The following is a 21,922-nucleotide window of genomic DNA, read 5'->3' as shown; positions in this document are numbered from 1 at the left end:
TGTCGCTCAGACGCCCGACTGTGGCATTTCTTTTAAAGCCCTTTATGTGGTGTCGCTCAGACGCCCGACTGTGGCATTTCTTTTAAAGCCCTTTATGTGGTGTCGCTCAGACGCCCGACTGTGGCATTTTATTTAAAGCCTTTATCTGGTGTCGCTAAGACGCCCAACTGTGGCATTGCTTGTTATTTGTTTCATAAATTTTTATACTACCATGTTATTGCATTTTTATAAATAACTTGCTTGCACGCATCAGAGTTTCATTTATCTTTTGTGACTGACGTCATGAGCATAAAGTATTTTTAGCACATCATTGTTATATTATACCTGTGTTCATAATGTTTGCGAGTACATTCAAAGTACTCACTGGCCTGTCCCTGGCTATTGTCTTGGCCAGATTTTCTTGCACGAAGAGGAGCGACGCGATGACAGCCCCGGAACCTAAGTAAGGGAGATAGCAGCCTCGCGAAGATAGGAGTTAACCTGGTCAGCTGTTCCCATGGGAAATGGAGTCCCATAGACACTGATGTTTCACAACCCGCTTCCGCCATCAACCACTAGAAACCATTTGTTGTACTCACAGGCCAGAATGGTCTTGTACTACATATGTTGTATTCTGCTTGGAATTTCTGTATCAAGTTGGAGCCTCATCAGCTAACAGTAATCCTGGGGCTGATGAGCACGACGGTCTTTTCTGGAAATTTATTACCCGGAAAACCGGTCGTGACAGACTTGGTATCAGAGCCAGGCTGACCATTGGCTAATCCTATCTTAGCCGGGTCTATAAACTTAGGCAAACCAACCCACCAAGCCATAACCAAACCTCAGCCAAGCTTCTCGTGCAAGATAGCCACACAGTGACCCAACACCTTTTGGCAGTCGGTGCCCAACCTATCAACCTAACCTGTCGCTCATGCGCTAGTGACCGGCCCCTAAATAGTCCTTTCTCGCAAGCGTGCGAAGGAAGACTCCGTCCCCTTTTTCCTATAAAAAGGGGCACGCTAGCCCCAACACAGCACAGCACAACCTCTACTCCCAAACCAAGCTACAATGCCTGGCCCTGTCGTGCACAACGAGACCACAGCAACCAACCTTGGAGGTTTTGTGACCATCCTCGCAAACCTCGCCCGTCGTGCCTATGCGTTAGAGGAGCCACCAGAATATGTTGTGTATCAAGGACCCATGAGCGGTGAAGACCGTCAATTCTGGGCCACTGTGCACATTTACGGTAGGGGTCTAGCACCCGAGCGCCCCTACAGGTTCACCAGAAGAACAACTTCCTTTGAGCCACTAGCCATCCAGCTAGCCGCTCGAGAAGCTATAGTTCATCTCAGGCACTTGTCGCCCAGAGTAAACTGTCGCTCGTTCCACTACTACCCCAGACGTGAAGGGTATGGTAGACCACCCCAAGTTGCCAACGGAGATCACGAGACGGACCTCGCATTGTTGCACCTAGTGCGCTATGTAAGTGCACTAGAGGCACTGTTCGACCAAATCACTATTGATTTAATTGCAGCTCATGGAGAGCTGGTTCGTCGAGCCCCAGCGAGAGAAGAAAACGAGCCCAACGCCGACAACCCACTCGTGCTATTTGGACAACCGATCGAGACCCCGAGATCAGCTCCAGCCATCAGCCGAGATGCTTTGATGACCCCAGAAGTGCTTCGTCGCATATTGGGAGCACACTCCAACGGGATTGTGGCCAACAATCCCCGAGATGGTCATCATAACTACCCCGACCCTGCAGTTCCTCCGCCATCTCCGACTAATCCCGGCAGTGAGACACGTGGAGAAGCCTCGACATCCACCAGGCACGCCCGTTTAGACATAAACGAGGTAGACTAAGCCGTATGAGTAGCACCGAGTTTCAGTGTATCCTCACTTTGTAATCGTGCGACCATGTATATTAACGCAGCCTGTCGTTGTGCCTCTGTTTTAATAGTAGCCTTGCATTTTGATCAGCGCATAGTTGCATATTTTTCCGGGCACAACTACCAAAACCAACCCGACGACAACCACAGTAACACGTCTCTTTATGAGATATGTGTATCTCTGACACTGACCTGACCTTTGGAGCTAAGCTGGCAATTTTTTTTACCTTTCACCATGGTAAAATGATCCGGCTCCATTGCTATATAAAGGCCACCTTGTGACCTTACCCAGCAACCCTCACTTTGTGCACCACACTCACAACTTTTTCCTGTCATGCCGAGCCCCAACATTCATCTGAGAACCCCAGATGCAACCCCAGGTAGCTTTGTCAAAATATTGTGGGATTTTACCCGCAGTACCATGAGTTCTACCCAGCCACCTCAGTACGAGCTGTTCAAATCTAGAATCACCCCATCCACCTCGGAATATTGGGCAGCAGTACACAGTCCTCCTGTAGACCCCAACCAAGATCCAACAGAAGTTTCCTTCATGGGGAAATCTATGCCAACCCCACACTTGTCCATAGAAGCTGCTACGAAAGAAGCGATTGCTCGCCTTTGATCCGCAGTACCCTATGCCCGCGAACGAGGATATTATTACTTTCTGAGCTGTGCAGCACCCGGAGAAGTAACGTCTTTTCCCGGTGGGCGCATTGAGAGAGACCCAGTCCTGGCCAACCTTGTCCAGTACATCATTGCTCAAGAGCATTTGAACCAGCGAGTGATGGATTATCTCCAGAGCCTCACAGATTTAAGTCCTCAGATTGCCATCGGCAGATCACTAAGACCTGACCCGGAGAGACGCATACATCGACTGGTCAATCCTCTGCCTCCGATAGAAGAGGAGTGTATCCCAGTACCAGAGACATTTTATCAGGACCCCATCCAGTTACCGTTTTCATTTTAGACGTCACTACTGTATTTGTTTTTTGCAACATTTATTTATGTGTGTGACTTATGCGTGATACCCTGAGTTTGTACGACGAGTCAATTATTTGGCTTTTGCTAATGTGTGTAGTTTTTGTTGTAGTTTATGATCCTTTAAATTAACTGTTTTTCCCTCACAAAATCCTGGAGTGAGATTTCTTTTCCCTGAGTTGCTACACCTGCCCCTTCTCACGACGTGGATTATTTAATTTCACATAGCACCACGCAGCAGACTCACAACCATAATCATTCAGACACATACACTATTTGCAAAACCTTACAACGGTGTTACATCCAGCTAATCACCCCCTAATAATAGTTAGCACCCGGCACACTCCATCTACTCCTCATGATCACCACCACCGCGGAGAGCCAACACCCGAGCCGCAGCGTCGCGACACTCGTCGAGGATCATCGCGCACAGGAGCATAGAGAGCCCTAGCAATGTCGCCAGCCCTCCGCATATCAGGATCACCAACCAGTCCGGCATCACCTCCGCCATTAGAGCCTCACCCGAGCTTCTGTAAGCAGTAATGAAGAAGGAAGGAGGAGGAGAAGTGATGCCAGGTGTGAGGAAGAAGAGAGAGGCACCCCGGCCATTTTTATAGCTCGAGCTCGGTGTACGGTGGGCGAAGTCCACCAATGCCGCTCGTCGCCAATCGCCGGTGTTCGGAGTCGAATCCGCGAGCAGTGCCGACAGCACGCTGGCCCGCGAGGTGAGTGCACGCTGCACCGGCAGCTAGCACGCCGCGCACTACCACGGTACGGCCTAGATGCCCTACGCGCTAGGCATCGCCGGTGGAGAAAGCGCGAGAAAGCGCGCGGGAGAGAGGAAGAAGAGAGAACCAGAGGGAGAAGAGGAGACTGACAGTGGACCCCGGGTCCACCTGTCAGCCAGAGGGAGCACTGTGCTCTCGGGTACGACCAGCGTATATCTAAATTTAGGAGTTATTCTAAATTTTTTTATCCAGCGTAGAAATCTCACGTTTTTGTCCCGAACCGTAGACTCTTCCACGCAGCACCAGTTTTCACACTGTGGTTTTTCACCACTTATTGCCCTCTCACTGTAGCCACCTTTTTATTGCGTATAGTCTTTCTTAACACAGCTTTTAACAAATCTCGAGGACGAGATTTTTCTTAAGGGGGATAGTATTGTAACACCCCAAAAATTTGGCCTTGTTTTAATGAATTCAATTTTTTTCCAGGAATTAAAACTTTGGATTTCTGAGCTCCTTTTTGATTTTTTTTAAAATCATTTCCTTCCCTGTGATGATGAGTTTTTCCCAAAGAGAAAACTTTTCAAATATGTGATTGGACATATTTAATCTCTCAAGAGAAACTTTCCCTTATTTAATATAACTAATTAAATAATTAAGTTGCTTGATCTTTACTTTCTTGAGAATGGATTTTCAAGGTTAAATGGCCATATTTGAACTACAACCATTTGATAGATTCACTTAAAATTCCAACCAAAATTTGGAGATGTCATGTGATGTTTTTTAAATCACTTTTATGCAAAAATATATTTCATTCATGAAATACTTTGAGCCCTACACTCAATTTTTCTTCTCTGGTCCAGAGTGCATTTTGCACTACAACCTATTTAAATATTTATTTAAAACTTCTACCAAAATTAGGGGAGGTCAGTAGGAGCATATTATTCCACTTTGTGCAAAAACCTATTTATGTTCTTTGAAAAAATTGAGTGAATCATCCTCTTTTCCATTCTGGTCCAATTTGAGGATTTATACAGCAACCATATTTTTGCTTGCTCTTTAACCCTTGATTCTTTCTCCTACTTGTAGTCCTCCATGTTAAACCCTTAAGTCCAGGAGCATGAACCTTTTGGATCATTTTTGGTTCATGAAATAATGCTATTTTTTTCCTATCCAGAATTGAAGTTTTGTAAAACTTGCACTAACAAGTTGCTGCATTTGACCAACTAACCACACCACCCTCTTGTACATCTAAGGAGACCCCAACCTGGAAGTTTTGGCCACCCCAAGAGTTGCCTAGGTGCATGTGGCATTCTATCGAGCACCCTGTAGGCATGACCAGTTTTGACATGAGTTTTGGCATTTCATTGTGAGCTTGCACCTCTGATCAAACTAGCATGTCCACTAGACTCCCAGTTGCTCCTAACCTCGATCTGGTAAACCCCCAGCCTCAACCGCGACCTCTAGCATGCTCTGGCATTTCGTCGAGCACACTCAGTGCGTGCACGGGACGCGCCCAGAGCGCGCGTATTGCACGACCCGTGCGCCGAGCCGACACGCTGGCCCCACGGTTTTGGCTCGCTCCGCAGCATCAGGCCATGCGCTCCCCTTCTCATAGCTACGCGCCAAGCCGCCCCTCGCCGCGCCCGGCAGGCCGAGCGCTAGCCGCCGCCGCCGCCCGACAGCCTCTGCCCATGTCGGCGCCGCCGAACCTTCCTCCGCTCGCCACCTGGCCCCTGGAACAGTGCGAGCTCATCCGCAGCCATGTCCTCTAGCGCTCGTCGCTGCCATGATGCCCTGCTGCTACAGAACGTCGGTTCGCCGGAAGCTTATCCACGGCCGCCGCGGAACCGCCTTGCCTCGCTTATAAATGGACGCCCCGGGTCGTTCCCGCACACGGGCAACCTCAGGCCACCCCAATGACGCTTCCCCAGCTCGCCAATCGACCCAGGAGAGCTTTCTTCCTCATCTCCGGCAACTCCTGCCGCCGCCACCGCCCCGGCCAATCCGGCACCTCCAGTACCTCCCCCTCTCCATTCTCTTCGCCAGGAACCCCCTCATCCTCCCGTGAACCCGTCCCCCTACTCGATTTTGATCGGGAACCACCGTAGCCCCAAAACCACTCTGCTCCCGAAGCTCCCCTCCGCCGCGAAGCTCACCGCCGATGACTCTTTCCACCCCCGTCTACCCAGCGACCACCGGAAGGACCGCCGCAGTCTCGCGGATCCATCCAGACCCTCTGGAACCCGCGGGGAGCCACCGTTCGCCGGCGACGATCGCCGTTGCCTCACCTCCGTTCGGGCAGAGTAAGAGGAGGGAGGGATAGACTGGTCAAACCTGACCAGTGGGCCCTCTAGACCCACTGTCAGCGACCCCGTGCCTGTCCACGTGGGATTAAGTGAAGGCGTAATCCCCCTAGTATGTTTTCCCCGCTCCAAAAGCGTATTCCCCTCCGAAACGTTTTCTTTTCTGTTTTATTTAAATAACAGATTTTGACCACAACTTTGACTGGTTATAACTTTTTAAATACAACTCCAAATGAAATGATTCTTTTTCCTACCTCTCTCAAATTTCACCTAGTTTATTTTAAGATTTATTTGAAAAAATTTCAGAACAACTTTTGGTGTTGTTTTTATTTTGTGTGTTAATTCGTTTATATTGCTAAAATAGGATTTTTGAAGAGAGGAGAAATGTTTCAAGTTTTGGACTGCACCCCTGCCTTTCCACACATTGAAGGCAAGCATTCTGAACCCCGGCATAATATTTTTGTGTGATCAATGACACGTTCATAACATCACCTCACTTTGGAGAAACTTGTTATTTCATGTGATATGATCATATGCATGGGTGCATGTTAATGATTTCCATGCTGTTGGAAATGGACACACTTGTGATGATATTCACCCTCATGTGCCTTGCATGCATACCGACAGGAACCCGGGAAAACCTATGCCTTGGGTAGGCATGAGTTTGTCGCCGGTCTCCGTCGGGACGGTTATGTCTGATATGGCATGGCAAGGTGATATGAGCGGTGACTCTGTTGGTTGAAATATATTCGTCATGCTAATCATGCAGGGAATATTTAAACCTCCTGAGTCGACCGTAGATCGAGTCTTGTGCCAGTAACCCCCATACTTGTTTCGTACTACCACTCGTCTCTAGAGCAAGTAGAGTACGGTTCAGTAAGTTGTCAACCTCTTTCTAGCAGACACCATACAGAGAGGCCATGGTGGAGGATACCGGTTGTAGCTGGTAGGCAGGCCACCTGGTCCGGGGGCATGGGTGTTTCCGGTTGGGACCAAGAGGGGAGGCCACCCCTTAGAGCGCGCGATATAAATTTGATCCCATGCTACGCGAGGTTGTAGCCTCCCCACTTAGAGTTTGCTTAACAGGTGTCGTGGGTGATTCCAGACACGTGTGAGATAAGCTCGTGTGTGCAAGTTAGGTGTGATTTCAAGAAAAAGACCGTAGACGGAATTATTCCCGATGGACTAAAGAAATCCGTTACTCGTGGGTAAAGAGTACACCCTCTGCAGAGATTAAACCTATTCGAATAGCCGTGTCCATGGTTAAGGATCACAGTCTGGGATGGGTCAGGTGTCGGTCTTAGTGTCGGTCTTCGGAGGTGAAACTGTTAACCAGAAATGGAATTACTACTTGTGACTTGTGATAACTATGATTATTATTATTGTTGACTAACCCGTGATATTATTGTTATTATCGAGTATCTCTGGGATGGTTCTACCTCTGGGATATTCACTATGATTGTTTATTTTAAAGTCCTTTATGTGGTGTCGCTCAGACGCCCGACTGTGGCATTTCTTTTAAAGCCCTTTATGTGGAGTCGCTCAGAAGCCCGACTGCGGCATTTCTTTTAAAGCCCTTTATGTGGTGTCGCTCAGACGCCCGACTGTGGCATTTCTTTTAAAGCCCTTTATGTGGTGTCGCTCAGACGCCCGACTGTGGCATTTCTTTTAAAGCCCTTTATGTGGTGTCGCTCAGACGCCCGACTATGTCATTTCTTTTAAAGCCCTTTATGTGGTGTCACTAAGACGCCCGACTGTGGCATTTCTTGTTATTTGTTTCATAAATTTTTATACTACCATGTTATTGCATTTTTATAAATAACTTGCTTGCACACATCAGAGTTTCATTTATCTTTTGTGACTGACGTCATGAGCATAAAGTATTTTTAGCACATCATTGTTATATTATACCTGTGTTCATAATGTTTGCGAGTACATTCAAAGTACTCACTAGCTTGTCCCTGGCTATTGTCTTGGCCAGATTTTCTTGCACGAAGAGGAGCGACGCGATGACAGCCCCGGAACCTAAGTAAGGGAGATAGCAGCCTCGCGAAGATAGGTGTTAACCTGGTCAGCTGTTCCCGTGGGAAATGGAGTCCCATAGACACTGATGTTTCACAACCCGCTTCCGCCATCAACCACTAGAAACCATTTGTTGTACTCACAGGCCAGAATGGTCTTGTACTACATATGTTGTATTCTGCTTGGAATTTCTGTATCAAGTTGGAGCCTCATCAGCTAACAGTAATCCTGGGGCTGATGAGCACGACGGTCTTTTCTGGAAATTTATTACCCGGAAAACCGGCCGTGACATGAAGGGAATAAAGATCTAGCTTGTGTGAACGCCGGATCTGGTTCACACAATCTCAACACCCCCTACCTGGCGCGCCAAAGATGTCGGGGAGAACTGATCCACGAACACCTATGGGGCCGGCGGACCGGGCCCCTTTCGGTTCGGTGGGGGGCGGAGGTCGCACGAAGAGCAGATCGAGGCGAGGCACACGAGCAGTTTACCCAGCTTCGGAGCTCTCCGGAGAGATAACACTCCTACTACTGCTTGTCTGGTTGTATTATCTGGTGTTCTTGCTCTCGAGCCAGAGAGTGTGATGTTTCCTGGGCTACGAATGAATCGAAGCAAACTGTCCGAGGCTCCGAACCGAACCTCCCTCTACGTTGCGCATGGGCCTCCTTTTATACGCTAAAGGGGTCACCGACAGGTGGCAACGCAGAGGAGGGTAAAAACGTAAAAAGCGAGGTAGTTGATACAGTTGCTTGTACAGTGCACCCTACCTAACCCTGACGGCAGGGGACAAGGGCATTAAATGCCCGTCTGAGTCGCCCGAACAGTGCAGAAAAGGACCGTTAGGGGCGCCACCGTTTGCCACGATGGTGATCTTGTCAGCTTCGCATGCCACTGCGCACCATTGTCTGCACAGCCTCCCGCCACGCGTGCCTGGAGAGGCCCTCAGAGCGACACGTTGGTGGATGCGCTGGAGCGTGGGCTCGGAGTGGCCGCCTGCCACGGCAAGCGCCTTGCCGCTGTTGTTATCTCGCCGGGTCCAGAAGCTCGTCGCTCACCGGGCCTCGGTGTACCTTGTTTATCTTCCCGGCAAGCTCCTCTTGCCGGGGCCTTGTTGCCTTGCCGGAGCGCGTGGCGCGTCGCGGCAAGTTCCTTGGAGCACCTTGGTTGGCCTTCCCGGCAAGCTCCTCTTGCCGGGGTCTTGTCTCCTTAGCTTAAATAATCTGTTCTTGGATGGCTCCAAGGGAACCTTGGGGGATCTTGGCGTTCGCCCGGCAAGCCTTTGCCGCGGGGTGCTGCAACTGCCTGTGCACAAGTTCAGGGTACTAGGGTACCCCTATTCTAGTACACCGACAGCATGCCACGGTTACTCCATGCAAGCATCAGAATCATCACGAAGCAGCGGAATAATTCTAGCAGCGGAACAGTGATGACGGTGATGAACTCCACTCTGCAGGGACTCTGGCTGGAACGCTTATCCTAGCTCGCAAACAAGGAATACATGACAAACAAGCAATCAAATCTGGCATGACCTGCAAACTGGCATGACATGCCAGGTCAGTACATTGAATGTACTTGCAAGCTCACAACAACCAAAGCAATCAAGACAAACAATAGCATGGCAATTACAGATTATTAAGCAATGAGGAACACGATACTATCAGAACAACATAGCATGAACAACATGATACAACTAGAACAATATAATCATGGCATAAACATATGAACATGATGAGACTAGCATGCAACATGATGACACTATCATGCACCAACTTACTCTGCTCGGGTTACATTGTAACCATCACCTGCACACACTTACCATCATGGACATCACATGATCATCTCAGGATCCAATCAAGCTTGGTATTAACAATACTGTAGTAATCATTTATGACCACAAGGAGCCTGACTTTTACCCTTGACTCTCGCATAACACCACAAATATCCAACGAGTCAGTATTCACGATACCACAGTGATCCTCTTACGATCACATAAATATCAACCAAGGTTGTTATTAAGCACATTATTGTTAGTTGACCCATAGTGTGACCAACTACAAACTGGGCCCATATCCGCGTGGGCGGCTATCGATAGATTTAACATACACACTCTGCAGAGGTTAGCACACTATACCCACACCATGGAACCTTGGCCTCGCACTCCCATTCGGGTGGACCAAAGCGTTCCGACAAAACCGTCCTACTGCCATGACACTCTCCCGGCCACTCCGACCAACTCCCCTTTGGGCTAAGTCCTGGGTGGCCCCGTGCCTACCAAAGGCACGAACGGCCACCATCGTGGCAAAACGGTCCCAAATGGGGACAAGGATGCATACTCATCAACGGGCACACAAGGTTTATGCCGTCCTACCTGATCAGGGTAGTGCCCGCGCATAACCTTCCCTCGCGGGAGGCACCGGTGAGAGGCATGACAATAGACGCAGTTAGGACCCCCCATAGGGTAAGCGTGGTTGCACTGGTCAGATTGATATGGTGGCACCATGACTCAGCCAACCGTTGTTCAAGTTCAATTTAATCTGGTTAAACTTGAATGCAATATGCTGAGCCATGACAAAATAACATGATGCATGAACATGATATCAAAATAAGCATGGAGGTGCAACATAATCAACGAGCATAACAACAACATTTAATCATTTATCCACAACTAGAACACTACTCATAGCATAACATGACCTCTAGCATCAACAATAAATACCATGCAATAACATAACGATAAACTACCATGCAAGCATTTAACCAACTGGGTGCACAGGAACATGCATAACAACAGTACTCGGGACAGACGATAGTAATGCACCAAAGACCATCACCAACATGTACTATTACCAAGAATTGCCAATATGAACGTAATGCTAGCATGAAGAACATAATAATAGAGTGCAAGAAAACATGACGGTAAACACCGATCCATAAGCATAACCGAAATAATGACAGTAGAAGCAAAACAATCAAACAATTATTAAACATTCAAGTTGCAAACCAATGCTTCAGCATGGCTATCATGCAAATGGTGGTTGTGGCCTGCCTGGGGATGAAGAAGGCTCTGGGAGAAGTGTGAAACAACCGCGGAAAGAATTGCTGGAAAGGTTACTCTCTCGAAGGGGGCTGATTAGGGGCAAGGGCAAATTGTCACTGAGGGAGTCCTGGACTAGGGGGTTTCCGGATAGCCGAACTATCATCATCGGCCGGACTCCAAGACTATGAAGATACAAGATTGAAGACTTCATCCCGTGTCCGGATGGGACTTTCCTTGGCGTGGAAGGCAAGCTTGGCAATACGGATATGTAGATCTCCTACCATTGTAACCGACTCTATGTAACCCTAGCCCTCTCCGGTGTCTATATAAACTGAAGGGTTTTAGTCCGTAGGACAACAATCACAACAACCATCATACCATAGGCTAGCTTCTAGGGTTTAGCCTCCTTGATCTCGTGGTAGATCCACTCTTGTACTACCCATATCATCAATATCAATCAAGCAGGAGTAGGGTTTACCTCCGTCGTGAGGGCCCGAACCTGGGTAAAAACATCGTGTCCCTTGTCTCCTGTTACCATCCGCCTAGACGCACAGTTCGGGACCCCCTACCCGAGATCCGCCGGTTTTGACACCGACATTGGTGCTTTCATTGAGAGTTCCTCTGTGCCGTCACAATCAGGAAGGATGCCTCTTCCCGTCTTTAAAGACGATACCATTGCCAAAGGAGCTTTGGCCGCTAGCCAAACTACCCGGCTAGGTGGTTTTCTTATGACCGCCGATTCGGCCGCCGCTCCGACGTTGACATCTCGGGTCATCAAAAGCGATCTTCATGTCAACTCAGAATTCACTGAGCAGCTAGATCGGATGGAGCTCGCTTCCGTAAACGAGCTCTTGGATCGCTTCGCGCCCTGGGAGTCGCTACAGACTACAATCAGATTGGGCTTAAAACCGATCTGAGAGAGATTGGCTCTCCCCAGGTTACCCATCACGTTGCTGTGGTAGAAGAACAACGCAGCGATTCTTCCTCTGTATTAAAAACCATTTATGTCCGGACTCCTGACCCCTCCATGGTGGATTCCCACGGAGGGACGGACGTCAATCAAGCACTGAACCTAAAGTCAGGCAGCAGACCAGATTCGTTGGACGACATCCAGCAATCCAAGCTTCCAAATTCAGAAACTTTTCGGCCCTTGAGCCTCAAGTTGGGCAGGGTTCCGGACTTAATTCCACCCGCTCACCCAAACATAAGCGATCTATCTCAAATCCGGCAAAAGCCCGCTGAAACAGTACATCATTACTGGGCCAGATTCCTCCTGGTTATGGACAGGATAAAGGACTGCCATGAGGAAAATGCAATTTCAATTTTTTGCAACAATTGCACGGACAAGGGAATCTTGAACGCCGTAAGTCATCACAAAATTACACGCTTCGCCGACCTAGCGTCCATAGTACGAAAGTAGTGTGCGATGGAGAGTGTCCGGAAAACCGAAACTAAGTTTTGGGACAATCCGGCTCTGAACACAACCCTAGTCCGAAACAAAAGGGTGCATCATGCTCAGGCACCCGAGACAAAAACCAAAAAGCAAAAACCCCATAAAGGACATGGAACAGTACTGGAGGGATGGCTCAGCGGACCCTGTAAAATCCATAGTATAGAGGGCGCCACTCCAACACATAGCCTTCGAGCATGTTGGATACTGTAGCAGGTGGCCAAAACTGGCGAAGAGCTTCTAGCCCCGGAGAACCACCCTAACAGCACCAGTACGGTATTAACAGTCTTTGAGACTTTCGCATCAAATAATATGCGGAAACGAACAATCCGCAACCTCGCCGAAGTCTACCAAGTAGCAACAACAAATCCATGGAGCGACACGGCTATCACCTTCAACGCCAGCGACGAACCTAAATTCCGAATAGCCCGAGCACCAGGCGCATTGGTCCTCAGTCCAATAGTGGATGGCTTTCGTCTTACCAAGGTACTCATGGATGGCGGCAGCGGATTAAACCTCATCTATGAGGAAACCCTTCGAAAAATGGAAATAGACTAGAGCCGCATTGAGCGAAGCAGCACAACCTTTAAAGGAATAATCCCTAGCCCGGAAGCACGCTACACAGGAAAAATTACACTTGATGTGGTGTTCGGCTCGCCGGACAATTACAGGTCCGAGGAGGTCACGTTCCAAGTGGCCCCGTTCAGCAGCGGATATCACGCTTTATTAGGGCGAGAGGCATTCACAATTTTTCAAGCCATACCCCATTACGGGTACATGAAGCTTAAAATGCCCGGGCCCAATGGAATCATCACTCTTGTCAGTGATCCGGACATAGCACTGCGCGCCGAAAACAAGACAGCCGCACTAGCCCTAGAGGCACTATACGAAGCCCTAGCGGCAGAGGAACTCACCACGTTGCCCTCCACGGTGAACAGGGATGATGTGATACTCGATAAGAGAGCCAAGTCCACCTCTTTTAAACCAGCGGACGAAATAGTCAAATTCCAGGTCCATCCAACAGACCCCACAAAGACGGCCTCCATTGGGGCACAATTAAACCCTGATGTAGACACCGCACTACGAGAATTCCTTCGGGAAAATTGGGACATCTTTGCCTGACACCCTTCAGATATGCCAGGAATCCCACACAGGCTGGCAGAACACAGCCTAAACATCCTAAAAGGATTCAAGCCAGTCAAACAGGCTCTTCGGCGATTTTCCAAACCCAAGAGATAGGCAATGGGAGAGGAGCTAGCCAAACTATTAGAAGCCGGATTCATCAGAGATGTAAAACATCCGGACTGGCTAGCGAACCTGGTAATGGTACCAAAAAAGAACAAATCCTGGCACCTTTGTGTCGATTTTAAAGACCTTAACAAGGCCTGTCCAAAGGATCCTTTCCCCCTTCCCTGCATCGACCAAATCATCGATGCTACCGCAGGGCACGATTCATTGTGCTTCCTCGACGCATATTCCGGATACCATCAAATCAAGATGGCGGAAACAGACCAGGCCGCAACGGCATTCATTACTCCATACAGACCATTCTGCTTCAACACAATGCCCTTCGGACTCAAAAACGCCGGCGCAACATATCAGCGTATGATTCAGACATGTCTGGCTACCCAGATCGGCAAAACAGTGGAGGCATACGTAGACGACGTGGTCGTCAAAACCAAACACGTCGAAACTCTAGTAGACGACTTGAGGCTCACATTCAACAACCTCCGAGCATATGAAATTAAGCTTAACCCGGAAAAATGCGTTTTCGGCGTACCAGCCGGAAAGCTCTTGGGGTTCATTGTATTCGGTAGAGGAATTGAAGCAAACCCAGCCAAGATCCGAGCTCTGTCACAGCTGGATATCCCAAAAGACCTCAAACAAATACAAAAATTGACTGGATGCGTGGCGGCTCTAAGCCGCTTCATCTCCAGTTTGGGAGAAAAGGCATTGCCCCTCTATCGCCTCCTCAGGCGCACCGAACACTTTGAATGGACGGATGATGCCACGGCCGGACTCGAAGAAATAAAGGCCATATTGGCAACAAATACGGTCCTGGCCGCGCCCAACTTGGGCGAACCAATGTTGTTATATATCGCGGCAACACATCAAGTTGTAAGCGTGGTGCTCATCGTCGAACGAGAAACAGAAGGGCACAAATTCCCTCTTCAAAAACCAGTGTACTACGTATCCACTGTCTTAACTCCATGCAAGTCCCGGTACCCGCATTATCAAAAGATAGCATACGCGGTGTTCATGGCATCCCGGAAGCTGCGACACTACTTTCAGGAGTGTTCGATAACAGTGGCCTCCGAAGTACCCCTCAACGACATCATAAACAACCGCGACGCGATGGGCAGGATTGCAAAATGGGCCATCGAGCTCTTACCATTCGACATAACCTACAAACCACGGCGAGCTATAAAGTCGCAAGTCTTGGCTGACTTCATCGCTGAATGGACCGAAGCCGAACTCCCTAAAGAGTACGGCGCATACTCCAATTGGATCATGCATTTCGACGGCTCTAAAATGTTGGCCGGCTTGGGGGCTGGCGTCGTCTTGACGTCCCCAACCGGAGACACAGTCCAATACGTACTTCAAATAATGTACATGGACTCCAACAACGCAGCCGAATACGAGGCCCTTCTACATGGTCTCCGGATGGCAATCTCCATTGGCATTCAACGCCTCGAGGTCCGCGGGGATTCAAACCTCGCAATATCCCAAGTAAATGGAGAATTTGATGCCAAAGATCCAAAAATGGCAGCCTACCGTAACGCCGTCTTAAAAATGTCAGCTCGGTTCGAAGGACTCGAATTCCACCATGTAGCCCGGGATAATAACCAGGCGGCCGACGTGTTGGCGCGCATCGGCGCAAAGCGCAACGCCGTCCCTCCAAACATCTTCCTGGAGCGGCTCTTTAAGCCATCCGTAGTATGGGAAGAGGAGTCCGGAAACAACAATCCGGAACCAACCACACCGCCCAACACCGAACATTCTGACACAACCGGTGGCTCAGCCAACGACATAACACCTCCAGCCCACGAAATAATGGCAGTCATTGCCCCGTGGACGGAACCATTCCTAGCCTACTTAATTAGGCAGGAACTTCCCGAAGACCAAAATGAGGCCCGCTGCATAGTTTGGCGATCTAATGCCTACAAGGTCCATGGTGGAGAACTTTATAAGAAAAGCACAACCGGAGTCCTTCAAAGGTGCATCTCCGAAGAGGAAGGGAGAAATATTCTGGCTGAAATTCACGCCGGACTAGGCGGACACCACGCTACAGCTCGGGCCCTTGTAGGCAAGGCCTTCCCTACAGGATTTTATTGGCCGACGGCCCGGGCTGATGCTCAGGACTTAGTCCAACGATGCATCGGTTGTCAGCTCTTTGCTAATCAGAGCCGCGTGCCACCCACCACCCTCAAAACTATAACCATCACATGGCCGTTCGCGGTCTGGGGGCTTGACATGGTTGGACCCCTTAAAGGGGGAACCCACAAGCAAAAATACCTATTGGTCATGGTGGACAAATTCACCAAATGGATAGAGGCCAAGCCAGATAAAACGGCCGAATCCGGACCTGTGATAGACTTCATATCTGGGCTAGTACACCGTTATGGTGTCCCCCACAGCATCATCACCGATAACAGCACGAACTTCACGGCCGACGAGGTTAAACTCTGGTGCAAAAATATGGGCATCAAGCTCGACTACGCTTCAGTCTATCACCCTCAAACTAACGGTCAGGTCGAACGAGCAAATGGTATAGTCATGAGCGGCATCAAACCCAGGTTAGTGCGGTCCCTCACGGAATCTAACACGCACTAGGTAGAGGAGCTCGACTCCGTACTCTGGGGGCTGCGGTCCATGCAAAATCGTACTACCGGATTCACGCCATTCTTTATGGTATACGGCGCAGAGGCAGTTTTGCCCTGCGATATAATTCATGACTCACCTCGAGTGCGCATGTACGAAGAAAGAGAAGCCGAGTTGGATCGGCAGGAAAGCTTGGACGCATTGGAGGAGGAGCACGACGTGGCAAAGGCTCGTTCCGCATTCTATCAGCAGGAGGCTCGAAGATATCAAAGCAGAGAAGTACGGGCCAAAACTTACAATGTTGACGAACTAGTTCTACGCCTGCCGGACAAGAAAAAGGACAAACTCAAGCCCAAATGGGAAGGTCCCTTCATCATCGACCAAGTCCTGGCCGGCGGAGCATACCGTCTGCGAAACGCATCGAACAACTGACTCGAGCCGAACCCATGGAACGCAGCCCGCCTCCGAAGATTCTACGCCTAGCGCCGAACTCAGAGTTCGTCTCCTTCCTCCGTCCACATTCTATACTTAAGTTGTCTTTTGTTTCTCTCTTTTCTCCCCACCTTTTCATAAAGCCTTTGAGGGCTGATCTGCGCATTGTTCGCACACACTTGACGTGCCACCCGCACTCATTATACCTGGGGGCTTCTTTAACAGAAGCTTATTTATACGGGCTTTATGCCCAACACATGCGTCAAACTTCCGCATGTACCTTTTATTCACCATTATATGCATCGATATGACTTAAGTTTTGGCCAAGCTGGGTTGCCTGGCTCCTGTGCTTACCCCTACATTCTCGATTGTTTGGCTAGGTGGTAAAGGGAGCACCTCTACGATTGTTACTGCCGGGTCAGCCTGATGTGTACCTCAGACTGGGTGAAGCCGAAAGCTAGCGTTCTTAAGGGAATATTCGGTCGGTGACTTGAAAGATGATTTCTTATTTATTCATTTATCTGCCCCCAGATGCTTTTCTGCTCTTTTCGAAGTCCGGACATGCACTTTAGGGCATGCCTCCCAGGGAAAGGAACCCCTAATGGAACTATTCTCCCTGGAAGATGTTTCTTACTAACCATGTAATATAACATAACTAGTTGGGCACTTGTCTGATAAAGCACTAATGACCCCTACGCCTAGTCTCCATGCATGCCCCGGTTTTTTCATAACCGCGAGGGCATTCGGACACACTCCGGACTGTTGGGTCCCGAGGTTGAAGCGAAAAGGTCCGCAAAGACAAACAATCTACAATCCGGCTAGAAGGCATTATACATGTCATTTTAAAAATACATCGTCACATTGACTGATTGTACTCCTCTTCAATCCCATCTAACAGGCTGTCTAATTTACAGTCCCGTTGGGAATACTTAGCGGCAACCTCTACTTGGCCGTACACTAAGCTCACAGGGATCTCCTTCCCATCGGGCCCCACAGGTCCGACCTCGGCCATGTGGTTCGGATCCACCTTCTTGTACCGCGTCTTCACCATGGCCCAGGCCTCCCTGGCGCCTTGACGAGAGGCCGATATCTTCCATAGACGGAAGCGCTGCCGTGCTCCCTGAAGCTTCTCCGCAAGCCCTCCAAGACCCTCGGGTAGGGAGACGGACGGCCATAAGGCCTGGGCAACGCCACTCATCGCTTGCCGAACACATTCGTGAAGTTGCAGTAGCTCGGGAAGTTGGTCACCCGTTGAACCGGGCATTTCCTCCGCAGGGCGACCTGTGAGCACACCTACAGACACATTTCTGTCAATCGACTTCCTCGCCGAACTCTTCTTTTCAAAAGAGTTTGCTCAAGCACTTACTGTAGATGCCACGACGAAGCCGCTGATTCTCCTTCACGGAGCCAGACAGCTGGGCCCGGACACCTTTTAGCTCTTCTCCCAGCTGGGTGTGGGCATCTTGGAGTTTGTTCCTCTCCTGCCGCACCTTCATAAGCACCCTCTCGCCAGCCTTCAGCTGGCGCAGTAGCTGTTGCTTGTCCGGATCAAGTCCGGTGACATCTGCAATATTATTGTCAGTCTTATACGCATGCCGCACACTGCTTATCTTTTTGAAATATGTGTTACCGGAGGGGGTCTCTGTGTCTCCTCCTGCGGCGGCTAGTGCGGCCTCAAGTTGGGCCTTGCACTCTTGTAGCTCCTGGGATAATTGGGTATTCTTCTCCGTAAGATCCTGCACATCAAATGATCCTTAAATCAGTTGTTTTAACTACTTTAAGTCTCGGGGGCTACTGGCATATACAACTATTAAAATCCCTTACCCGTATGTCTTTCACATACTGCTCCGTGGCTCTGGTTAAACCATCTTGAGCGGCACGGAGGTGCGCATCTCCCGCGTTAAAGGCATTCAACGCCTCCGGGGAGAAACACGCGTCACGAAGAATTGTCCGACGGCGCCTATGATTCATTGCGCTCTCCACCTCAGACCTGGTGGCGGACAGCCTGTCGGCATCCTCCATTGGAGGAGCATCCGGCTCGCGCCTTGCGCTCGCCTCCCCCTCTGGACTAGGTGTTGGAGCCTGGCTGGCGGAGCCTTGATTGGCAGCCTCTCCGGGCACAGTCCGGCGAGCGCTCTTTCTCCTGGAAAATTCATGAGCATCAATATACTTCACAGGGGTCTTTTCCTTAAAAATGGGGGCGTGACATACCTTTGCGGTGACGTTTCAATTCGCACGGCACCCCTCTTCCGCCTGCTGGGCCGAACTGACCCTTGTTGGTTAGCTGCCACGGGATCAGCTTCCCGCCTTGAAGGCACCTCCTGCGAGACACCGTTGATATGCGGCGGTTAGAAATAAGCACGGACGAAGTAATGGTGTCAGGGCTCCGGTCATAGTTACCTGGGAAGCCGGAGATAAACCAGGGTAGTCGGCCGTAATGGCGACTAGAGCATTGTCCATGCTAAGTTGGTGGAACACCCCGTCGATCAGTTCCACCTTTATGTCCGGATCCTCTTCGAAGGCTGGATCAAGGGATCTTCCCGGATCCTCGGGTTGTGGAGCCGGACTGTGTATGCCCTCCACATCCCAGCGCAGTTCCTGCGTCGAAATCATAAAGTAAGACACTTAACTTTGAAAGTACGGATCGGATAGATAAACATTCGCTTACCCAGCTCCGAGGGTTATTCATGGAGAATCCATTTAATGGACTCGTTTGGAGGAAGTCCTCCTTCTCCCCCTTGTACAAGCCGGACAGGATCTTCACCAGATCAGCGGCCGATCCCGGCCCCTTGCGGCCGTGACGGGTGGCGTCATTCTCCCCATTGAAATCCCACATGGGGTGGCCCTATATTGGAGCGGCTGCACCCCTCGCATTATGCACGTGGCCATGACTCCAATCATGGTCAATCCAGAATGAGCCAGCAACCTTATCCGGACCATCAGATAATGGACGCTCCTATCATCTTCCCGTTGAGGGCTCCGCGGGCGCCAACTCAGGCATTTCTTCAGAGGAGCATTGCTGAACTCCGGGAGGCCGATCCGAACTGGGTCCGGCAGTGGAGTGTCTTCCACATTAAACCATTCCGAAGGCCAATCTTCGGACACCTTCTTTGGGGTTCCGGACAGATATCCGGTCCCGGCGATGCGCCATATTTCGGCTCCGCCCACTTGATATATCGACCCCTCGTAAGAATGGGGTACGAGGAAAAACAATCTCTTCCATAGCGCGAAATGGGGCTCGATGCCCAAGAACAGCTCACTAAGAGCTAGGAAACCCGCAATGTGGAGAATGGAGGCGGGCATGAGGTGATGAAGCTGGAGTCCGTAGAACTCCAGAAGCCCTCGGAGAAACGGATGTATGGGAAATCCGAGCCCCCTTATTAGATAAGGGACAAAGCACACCCGCTCTCCTTTGGAGGGACTGGGGGTGGCCTCCGCCTGCTTTCCACCTTTGTAGGTGGCCAGCCCGGCTCGAACAGGGACCATAAATGCCAGAGGAAGGTATCCCTCCGCTTGGAGCGTCACCAGCTCGCTGTGTGGGACTGAAGACCACCTCCAATCTCCTGGCTGAGGGCTGGGAGCGCGATAGGAGGAGCCGCATCGACGGTCCATGATGGAGTGGATTTTTGTCAGAAGCGCTCCGATGAGTACTTGCGGAAGGAGGATGGTGTGATTTGGATCTAGATTATTGCCTCTCTTATAGGCATCTTATTCGCGCAGTTTGGGGGTAAAATGTAAAAATACCCTGGCCTTTCGCATTCGTACGACACGTGGAAGAGGGCCATTATTGGGCGTGGAAGCCAAGGAGCGCAACATTTATCAGGAAGCCGGATACTATTCGGCAAGCACATGGAATTTGGAGGAGAACCCGCCTTGCAACGCCGAAGACAATATACACGCTGGACTCGTCGTCGTTGAAGCCTGGTTCGGGGGCTACTGAGGGAGTCCTAGACTAGGGGGTGTCCGGATAGCCGAACTATCATCATCGGCCGGACTCTAAGACTCTGAAGATACAAGATTGAAGACTTTGTCCCGTGTCCGGATGGGACTTTCCTTGGCGTGGAAGGCAAGCTTGGCAATTCAGATATATAGATCTCCTACCATTGTAACCGACTCTGCGTAACCCTAGCCCTCTCCAGTGTCTATATAAACCAGAGGGTTTTAGTCCGTAGGACAACAATCACAAAAACCATCATACCATAGGCTAGCTTCTAGGGTTTAGCCTCCTTGATCTCGTGGTAGATCCACTCATGTACTACCCATATCATCAATATCAATCAAGTAGGAGTAGGGTTTTACCTCCGTCGAGAGGGCCCGAACTTGGGTAAAAACATCGTGTCCCTTGTCTCCTGTTACCATCTGCCTAGACACACAGTTCGGGACCCCCTACCCGAGATCCGCCGGTTTTGACACCGACATCTATCTTTTATCATATAAGCTTTTAATCTACTTTTATTTGCATCTTTACCTTTCCAATCTATATTATAAAATACCAAAAATATATTTATCTTGTCATACTATCTCTATCAGATCTCACTTTCGCAAGTGGCCGTGAAGGGATTGACAACCCCTTTATTGCGTTGGCTGCGAGTTCTTTGTTTGTTTGTGTAGGTTTGTGGGACTTTTGAGGAGCCTCCTACTGGATTGCTACCTTGGTTCTCAAAAACTGAGGGAAATACTTACGCTACTATTGTTGCATCACCCTTTCCTTTTCAAGGAAAACCAACGCAAGCTCAAGACGTAGCAATGAACATGATATCAACATAAGCATGGAGGTGCAACATAATCAACGAGCATAACAACAACATTTAATCATTTATCTAGATGAGCATGGCATACTGACGAGCATGAATATCACAAGTAGAACACTACTCACAGCATAACATGACCACTAGCATCAACAATAAATACCATGCAATAACATAACAATAAACTACCATGCAAGCATTTAACCAACTGGGTGCACAGGAACATGCATAACAATGGTACTCGGGACAGACGATAGTCATGCACCGAAGACGATCACCAACATGTACTATTACCAAGCATTGCCAATATTAAATGTAATACTAGCATTAAGAACATAATAATAGAGTGCAAGAAAACATGACAGTAAACACCGATCCACAAGCATAACCGAAATAACGACAACTGAAGCAAAACAATCAAACAGTTAGTAAAGATTCAAGTTGGAAACCAATGCTTCTGCATGGCTATCATGAAAATGGTGGTTGTGGCTTGCTTGGCGATGAAGAAGGCTCCGAGGAGAAGTGCGGAACGA

This window comes from Triticum aestivum, chromosome 7B (genome assembly GCF_018294505.1).
Source record: "Triticum aestivum cultivar Chinese Spring chromosome 7B, IWGSC CS RefSeq v2.1, whole genome shotgun sequence".
NCBI classification, from domain to species: domain Eukaryota; kingdom Viridiplantae; phylum Streptophyta; class Magnoliopsida; order Poales; family Poaceae; genus Triticum; species Triticum aestivum.
Note: the sequence above shows the minus strand (reverse complement) of the source record.